This window comes from Arachis duranensis, chromosome 1, assembly GCF_000817695.3.
Source record: "Arachis duranensis cultivar V14167 chromosome 1, aradu.V14167.gnm2.J7QH, whole genome shotgun sequence".
Taxonomy (NCBI): domain Eukaryota; kingdom Viridiplantae; phylum Streptophyta; class Magnoliopsida; order Fabales; family Fabaceae; genus Arachis; species Arachis duranensis.
Genome location: NC_029772.3, coordinates 58,737,498 through 58,745,414, shown reverse-complemented (window position 1 = coordinate 58,745,414; position 7,917 = coordinate 58,737,498). Strand labels below are relative to the sequence as shown.

Below are 7,917 nucleotides of genomic sequence, written 5' to 3'. Positions count from 1 at the left end.
AGTTTCTGTTTTTGTCTCGTCCCTAGCCACGAGACTTTTTGTTTTTGTCTCGTCACTTGGCACGAGATATTTTTGATTTTAGCTCCTGTACAGCAGAAACAGAAATGGAGTAGTAGAGAAAGAAGATTACACCCAGATATATCCTGGTTCAACTGCTAAGTGCAATGCAGCCTACATCCAGTCTCCATCACAACAATGATGGAATTTTACTATAATCATCCAGATTACAAATTGTAAAGTGCTAACCCAACTTACAAGGGGATTCCCACAGAATCATGAAACACAACATAGATGAACAAAGGAAATCTAAGACATCTATGGATTTTTCTTTTAATTTTGCAATCTCTGCCTTTTTTCGCTCTATGGCTTTTTCATACAAACATCACTGTTTGCCTTTTTCCATGAGACTCATGACATGACAAAATTAAACAGAAAAATATAAAACAGAATACATTGAAGGAGAAGAAAATTTGTAAGCTTAGGTAGCTCTGAGAATCCTGTGCCTTGCACTCTCACTGCTTACTTCTAACTCCTTGAATTAAACGGTGGTTGTTCACCCTTTTTATAGAAGAGGGAAGCCTCCACAGTTTAAACCAAAACCCAAGCTTAACTTCTTTTCCTTCACACATAACCGGTTCGGCCAAAGAGATAGAGAAGAGGTAACCCATGCAAAACCCAACATGCAAATACTTCTAGTTCTTCCTTGGTCATCAGACTTCATCAATCCAAGCGCTCCATCCTTGGCTTGCTCTCCAAGATGGATTTCTGGCCCTTGATGCTTCATGATGATGATGGCGTCATCTGCTCCAATCTCTGCCTCTTCCATCACCTCGCCACTCTAGCTACTTCCTGTGGTGGTTGAGCAGAATCAGAGACAAGCCATGCCTCCAAAGATCTCTTACTTGCTGGCCGAATCTTCTTCTTTCTTTTTGGGTATGAAGAGCTCAAGATTACCTCACCAAATCTTACCACTTTTGGTTAAAATCTCAGCCACATCATACTTTTATTTTGTTATGTTTTCTTGCCATCATTGTGATGGTCTTTAGGCGTGTTTCTTCTTCTCTTTTTCTTCGGTATGTAGCCATAACCTCCATGCTTTCTCTATGTTGATATGACCGAAGGTGAGAAAGAGAGATGAGAGAGAAGAAAGAAAAGGCTTCCAAATGAAAAAAGAAAGGAATTAAAATCAATTATGTTCAATTAAAAATCCACTTCCTTTTCTTTTCTGCCTTGTAACGTGTAGCTCACATTTAATGGCCATCAAATCACATTTGCATTGTCTCTCTCATATTACCAAGGCAATTAAGGATATTTCATAAAAATTTGAATTCCAACTAAAGAGAAAGAGAGGTAACGGAACAAAGCATGCAGATTTGCTTTCTCTTTTCATCCAAGCCTTAATGGACTTGGTGCAGCAATTATTTTGGGCTTGTTTAACATAATTTTGGCCCAATTAACACATCATAAATTCAGCTACATATATTAAACTATTTTTTTACCAAAGCTGAATTTTAACTTCACATTGGGCTTATAAATTTTTCTTTTAGCCCAATATACATATCCTGCAAAATAACAAAATTATTAATCAGCAAATATAGCTTTGAAGATTAAATTGATAATTTTGTAATTAATTATTTTAATAATGTTTGATCATCATCAAATTAGTTTAGAGTTTTCCAAACTCTTCAATCTCCCCCTTGATGACAAATATTATTAAAATTGAAATGGAAAGAAATTTAATATTTTGAGTAAAGAATACTCCCTTTGAATACTTGAATTTCTCCCCCTTTCTAATTGTCACATAGCTCCCCCTTAATATATGCTGTTTTTACCAGGGGAAGCACTAACCTATAACAATTTTGAAATCAAGCTTGAAGTAAAAATGTTATTCAACATATTAATTTTGAAATGTTGAATGCTTGATTTATGAGCAGAGTTGGATGATAAACAAAACTCATTTGTTATCAATAATTTGATTTTCTGCTCAATCACACAAAAACAATCAACCAAAATATTTTTGAAAAATAAATTGCTGTTCAATATCTTTTAAAAACATTTTCCAATCAACAAATCAGAGCAAAGTAATTATGGTAAGGAAAATATTTTTAATCAAGCTTGGTCCTTTCAAACCATAGCAATTTTCAAACTTCATGTTTATATTACAGTGTAAAGGATCTGCCAAGGAAGATGCAAGGAAGATGCTTGGTGACTATACTGCACCAACTTCCAACTTCTATGGAAGAAGCATCTCAATTTCTGCCATTGGAGCAAACAACTTTGAGCTTAAGCCTCAATTAGTTTCTCTAATGCAGTAGAATTGCAAGTTTCATGGACTTCCATTGGAAGATCCTCATCAGTTCTTAGCTGAATTCTTACAGATCTGTGATACTGTCAAGACCAATAGGGTTGATCCTGAGGTCAACAGACTTATGCTTTTCCCCTTTGCTGTAAGAGACAGAGCTAGGATATGGTTGGACTCACAACCTAGAGAAAGCCTGAACTCTTGGGACAAGTTGGTCAATGCTTTCTTGACCAAATTCTTTCCACCTCAAAAGATGAGCAAGCTTAGAGTGGACGTCAAAACCTTCAAACAGAAGGAAGGTGAATCCCTCTATGAAGCTTGGGAAAGATACAAGCAATTAACCAAAAGGTGTCCTTCTGACATGCTTCCAGAATGGAGCATCATATGCATATTCTATGATGGTCTATTTGAATTGTCCAAGATGTCATTGGACCATTCTGCTTGTGGATCTCTTCAATTGAAAACCCCTGCAGAAGCCTGATGAGCGGATAATTTATACGCTTTTTGGCATTGTTTTTAGGTAGTTTCTAGTAGGATCTAGCTACTTTTAGGGATGTTTTTATTAGTTTTTATGAAAGATTCACATTTCTGGACTTTATGAGTTTGTGTGTTTTTCTATGATTTCAGGTATTTTCTGGCTAACATTGAGGGACCTAAGCAAAAATCTGATAGGAGGTTGACAAAGGACTGTTGATGCTGTTGGATTCTGACCTCCTTGCACTCGAATTGGACTTTCTGGAGCTACAGAACTCCAAATGGTACGCTCTTAACTGCGTTGAAATGTAGACATCCAGGGCTTTCCAGCAATATATAATGGTTCATACTTTGTTCGAGCTTAGATGACAACGCCAGATCCATGCTGCATTCTGGAGTAAAACGCCAGAAACACATCACAAACCAGAGTTAAACGCCAAAAACACGTTACAACTTGGTGTTTAACTCCAAGAGAAGCCTCTGCAAGTGTAAAGCTCAAGCTCAGCCCAAGCACACACCAAAGTGGGCCCTAGAAGTGGATTTCTGCACTTAAACTTATTTTTGTAAACCCTAGTAACTAGTTTAGTATAAATAGAACTTTTTACTATTGTGTTTTAGTCTCTTTTTTGACCACATCTTGTACTTTGTGGAGGCTGGCCATTCGGCCATGCCTGGACCATCACTTATGTATTTTCAACGGTGGAGTTTCTACACACCATAGATTAAGGTGTGGAGCTCTGCTGTTCCTCGAGTGTTAATGTAATTACTATTATTCTTCTATTCAATTCGGTTTATTCTTATTCTAAGATATTCGCTGCACTTCAACATGATGAATGTGATGATCCGTGACACTCATCATCATTCTCACCTTGAACGCGTGCCTGACAACCACTCCCATTCTACCTAAAGATCGAGCGCATATCTCTTGGATTCCTTAATCAGAATCTTCGTGGTATAAGCTAGAATTATTGGCGGCCATTCTTTAGATCCGGAAAGTCTAAACCTTGTCTGTGGTATTCCGAGTAGGATCTGGGAAGGGATAACTGTGATGAGCTTCAAACTCGTGAGTGTTGGGCGTAGTGACAGACGCAAAAGAATCACTGTATTCTATTCCAACATGATCGAGAACCGACAGATGATTAGCCGTGCTGTGACAGAGCATTTCGACAATTTTTACTGAGAGGATGGGAAGTAGCCATTGACAACGATGACGCCCTACATACAGCTTGCCATAGAAAGGAGTAAGAATGATTGGATGAAAGCAGTAGGAAAGCAGAGATTCATAAGGAACAAAGCATCTCTATACACTTATCTGAAATTCCCACTAATGATTTACATAAGTATCTCTATCTCTATTTTATGATTTATTTATCTTTATATTCGAAAACCATTTTAACCATTTGAATCCGCCTAACTGAGATTTACAAGATGACCATAGCTTGCTTCATACCAACAATCTCCGTGGGATCGACCCTTACTCACGTAAGGTATTACTTGGACGACCCAGTGCACTTGCTTGTTAGTTGTGCGAAGTTGTGACAAAGTGTGATTTACGTTTGAGAGCTCCAAGTGTATTGGCGCCATTGTTGATGATCACAATTTCGTGCACCAAGTTTTTGGTGTCGTTGCCAGGGATTGTTCGAGTTTGGACAACTGACGGTTCATCTTGTTGCTCAGATTAGGTAATTTTCTTTTCAAAAAGTTTTCAAAAATCTTTCAAAATTTTTCTTTGTTTACGTTTTTCCAAAATTTATTTTCGAAAAAAATACAAAAAAATTATAAAATCATAAAAACCAAAAATATTTTGTTTCTTGTTTGTGTCTAGTGTCAATTTTTAAGTTTGGTGTCAATTGCATGTTTTTAAAATTTATGCATTTTTTCGAAAAATTCATGCATGGTGTTCTTGATGATCTTCAAGTTGTTCTTGACAAGTCTTGTTTGATCTTTAAATTTTCTTGTTTTGTGTTTTTTGTTGTTTTTCATATGCATTCTTGCATTCATAGTGTCTAAGCATTGAAAATTTCTAAGTTTGGTGTCTTGCATGTTTTTCTTTTCTTGAAAATTTTCAAAAATAAATTTTGATGTTCATCATGATCTTCAAAGCGTTCTTGGTGTTCATCTTGACATTTATAGTGTTCTTGCATGCATCATTGGTTTTGATCCAAAATTTTCATGTTTTGGATCATATTTGTGTTTTTCTCTCTCATTAAAAAATCAAAAAAATCAAAAAAATATCTTTTCTTTATTTTACTCAAAAAATTGAAATCTTTGGGTTGACTTAGTCAAAAAATTTTAAAATTAGTTGTTTCTTGTTAGTCAAGTCAAGATTTCAATTTTAAAAATCTTATCTTTTCAAAATCTTTTTCAAAAATCAAATCTTTTTCATTTTTTCATTATTTTCAAAAATTTTTAAAATTGATTTTCAAAATCTTTTTCTTAATTTTATTTCATAATTTTTGAAAAATTTACTAACAATTAATGTGATTGATTCAAAAATTTGAAGTTTGTTACTTTCTTGTTAAAAAAGGTTCAATATTTGAATTCTAGAATCATATCTTTTAGTTTCTTGTTAGTCAAGTAATCAATTTTAATTTTAAAAATCAAATCCTTTTCAAAATATCTTTTCAATCATATCTTTTTAATCATATCTTTTTCAAATCATATCTTTTTCAAAATCAATTTCAAAATCTTTTCTAACTTCTTATCTTTTCAAAATTGATTTTCAAATCTTTTTAAACTAACTAATTGACTTTTTGTTTGTTTTACTATTTCTTATCCTTTTCAAAACCACCTAACTACTTTTCCTTTTCTAATTTTCGAAAATCACTAACCTTTTTTTCAAAAAGAATTTTCGAAATTCTCTCACTCTCATCTCTTTCTATTTATTTTATTTATTTACTAACACTTCTCTTCATCTAAAAATTCAAACCCTTTCTTCTCCTTTATGTTCGAATTTTTCTCCTTCTTCTTCTATTCTTTTCTTTTTCTACTCACATAAAGGAATCTCTATACTATGACATAGAGGATTCCTCTTCTTTTCTATTCTCTTCTTTTTCATATGAGCAGGAGCAAGGACAAGGACATTCTTGTTGAAGCAGATCCTGAACCTGAAAGGACCCTGAAGAAGAAGCTAAGAGAAGCTAAAGCACAATAATTCAGAGAAAACCTTACAGAGAATCTCAAAAAAGAAAGAGACATGGCTGAACCCAATAACAATAGTGGAGGCGCAAGGAGGATGCTTGGAGATTATACTACAACTACTTGCAATTTTTATGGAAAAAGCATCTCAATCCCTGCCATTGGAGCAAACAATTTTGAGCTGAAGCCTCAACTAGTTGCTCTAATGCAACAGAACTGCAAGTTTCATAGACTTCCATCAGAAGATTCCTATCAGTTTTTAACTGAATTCTTGCAGATCTGTGATACTGTTAAGACTAATGGAGTAGATCCTGAAGTCTACAGGCTCATGCTTTTCCCTTTTGCTGTAAGAGATAGAGCTAGAACATGGTTGGACTCACAACCTAAAGATAGCCTGGACTCTTGGGATAAGCTGATCACGGCCTTCTTGGCCAAGTTCTTTCCTCCTCAAAAGCTGAGCAAGCTTAGAGTGGATGTTCAGACCTTCAAGCAAAAAGATGATGAATCCCTCTATGAAGCTTGGGAAAGATACAAGCAGTTGACCAAAAAGTGTCATTCTGACATGGTTTCAGAGTGGACCATTTTGGATATATTCTATGATGGTCTATCTGAGTTCTCTAAGATTCACTAGACCATTCTGTAGGTGGATCCATTAACTTAAAGAAAATGCCTGCAGAAGCTCAAGAACTCATTGACATGGTTACAAATAACCAATTCATGTACACCACTGAGAGGAATCCTGTGAGTAATGGGACGCCTCAGAAGAGGGAAGTTCTTGAAATTGATATTCTGAATGCCATAATGGCTCAGAACAAAATGTTGACTCAGCAAGTCAACATGATTTCTCAGAGTCTGAATGGATGGCAAAATGCATCCAACAGTACTAAAGAGGCATCTTCTGAAGAAGAAGCTTTTGATCCTGAGAACCCTGCAATGGCAGAGGTGAATTACATGGGTGAACCCTATGGAAACACCTATAATTCCTCATGGAGAAATCATCCAAATTTCTCATGGAAGGATCAACAAAAGCCTCAACAAGGCTTTAATAATGATGGAAGAAACAGGCTTAGCAATAGCAAAACTTTTCCATGAATGAAAAAGTAGAGCCCCTTTAGCTTAGCAAACATAGTCTCTGATCTATCTAAGGCCACTTTAAGTTTCATGAATGAAACAAGGTCCTCTATTAGGAACTTGGAGGCACAAGTGGGTCAGCTGAGTAAGAAAATCACTGAAACTCCTCCTAGTACTCTCCCAAGAAATACAGAAGAGAATCCAAAGAGGAAGGGGGGACGTGAATCCCAATGAGGAAGACCTCATGGGACGTCCCCCAGACAGAAAGGAGTTCCCTATTGAGGACCTAAAGGAATCTGAGGCTCATATAGAGACCATAGAGATTCCATTAAACTTCCTTCTGCCATTCATGAGCTCTGAGAACTATTCTTCCTATGAAGAGGATGAAGATATAACTGAAGAACAAGTTGCTCAATATCTAGGAGCCATCATGAAGCTGAATGCCAAGTTGTTTGGTAATGAGATTTGAAAAGGTGAACCTCTCTTGCTCATTAGTGAACTAGATACATGGGTTCAGCAAACTCTACCTCAAAAGAAACAAGATCCTGGTAAATTTCTAATACCCTGTACCATAGGCACCATGACCTTTGAGAAGGCTCTGTGTGACCTGGGGTTATGTATAAATCTTATACCACTCTCTGTAATGGAGAAACTAGGGATCTTTGAGGTACAAGCTGCAAAAATCTCATTAGCGATGGCAGACAAGTCAATAGAACAAGCTTATGGATTGGTAGAGGACGTGTTGGTAAATGTTAAAGGCCTTTACATCCCTGCTGATTTCATAATCTTAGACATTGGGAAGGATGAGGATGAATGCATCATCCTTGGAAGACCTTTCCTAGCCACAGCAGGAGCTGTAATTGATGTTGACAGAGGAGAGCTAGTCTTTCAATTGAATGGGAACTACCTTGTGTTTAAAGCTCAAGGATCTT

The 7,917-nt window shown here is 36.0% G+C and overlaps 2 non-coding genes across 2 annotated transcripts; both read right to left on the bottom strand.

The window, feature by feature from the left end:
- Nucleotides 1-2,561: 2,561 nt before the first annotated feature.
- Nucleotides 2,562-2,669, bottom strand: LOC127742714 (small nucleolar RNA R71). Its single transcript, XR_008004078.1, has one exon. It is a non-coding gene; the product is annotated as a small nucleolar RNA R71 (small nucleolar RNA).
- Nucleotides 2,670-6,374: 3,705 nt separating this feature from the next.
- On the bottom strand, nt 6,375-6,483 carry LOC127743208 (small nucleolar RNA R71). Its single transcript, XR_008004576.1, has one exon. It is a non-coding gene; the product is annotated as a small nucleolar RNA R71 (small nucleolar RNA).
- Between the last annotated feature and the right edge of the window lie 1,434 nt (nt 6,484-7,917).